Genomic DNA, 826 nt, shown 5'->3' with positions numbered 1-826 from the left:
TGGGGGAGGGGGAGGGAAGGGGGAGGGAAGGGGGAGGGGAGGGGGAGGGGAGGGAGAGGGGAGGGAAGGGAGAGGGGAGGGAGGGAGAGGGGAGGGAGGGAGAGGGGAGGGAGGGAGAGGGGAGGGGAGGGAGAGGGGAGGGGAGGGAGGGAGAGGGGAGGGGAGGGAGGGCGAGGCGAGGGTGTGATGGCGGACGGGACGGGAACGAAACGAGCTGGGAGACTGGGTCGGAGACGCGAGCAAACGCTTGCGAGAAACTCGCCGCCTGCGGGGATCCGGGCGGTGAAGCAGCGGCGGGTCCGGGGTAGAGGCGGGACCGGGCAGTCACCGGCCGCCGCCGAGGCTACGCCGCGCTGTACATTGGAGGCTCCGAGTGTCCGCGCTCGGACCGAGTCCCTCCCGCCCAATCATCTCGCCTCCTGCTCCCCATCATCTCCCCTTCCCCGCACCCGGGCACTCACGGCAGCTGGTCCCGCGCCGGCTCGGGCCGCCGCTCCGGCACTGGCCCGCCCATACACCAGAGCACAGCCCACAGACCGTAGCCCCGCCCGCTCACCCGAGCCCCGCCAACTGATTGGAGCTCCACCCACTGAGTCCTCCCCACAAGTAACATTAACATTCACCACTCACCTTGCTTACTCTCATCTTACCCCCTTGGAATGCCCTGCCCTCCGCTCCCCTCCCCCCCCCCCCACCAGACAAAGGAGCTATCTTGGCCGGTTCCTGGGCTTTGGACCTTGGGCGGTTCCTGGGCTTTGGACCTTGGCCGGTTCCTGGGCTTTGGACATTGGCCGGTTCCTGGGCTTTGGACCTTGGGCGGATCCTG

The 826-nt window shown here is 68.9% G+C and overlaps 1 protein-coding gene across 4 annotated transcripts in view; it reads right to left on the bottom strand.

Moving 5' to 3' along the window:
- LOC138758536 (lysophosphatidic acid receptor 2-like) overlaps positions 1-531 on the bottom strand; it is a 101,464-nt gene extending 100,933 nt beyond the window's left edge. For all 4 annotated transcript variants that reach the window (XM_069927569.1, XM_069927573.1, XM_069927571.1 and 1 more), the window contains exon 1: positions 462-531. The gene's annotated coding sequence lies outside the window, so the exon portion shown is untranslated. The remainder of the gene's footprint in view (positions 1-461) is intronic.
- Between the last annotated feature and the right edge of the window lie 295 nt (positions 532-826).

Source organism: Narcine bancroftii, chromosome 3 (genome assembly GCF_036971445.1).
Source record: "Narcine bancroftii isolate sNarBan1 chromosome 3, sNarBan1.hap1, whole genome shotgun sequence".
Lineage (NCBI taxonomy): Eukaryota > Metazoa > Chordata > Chondrichthyes > Torpediniformes > Narcinidae > Narcine > Narcine bancroftii.
The sequence above is the reverse complement of the archived record's forward strand: the minus strand, read 5'-3'. Positions and strand labels throughout refer to the sequence as shown.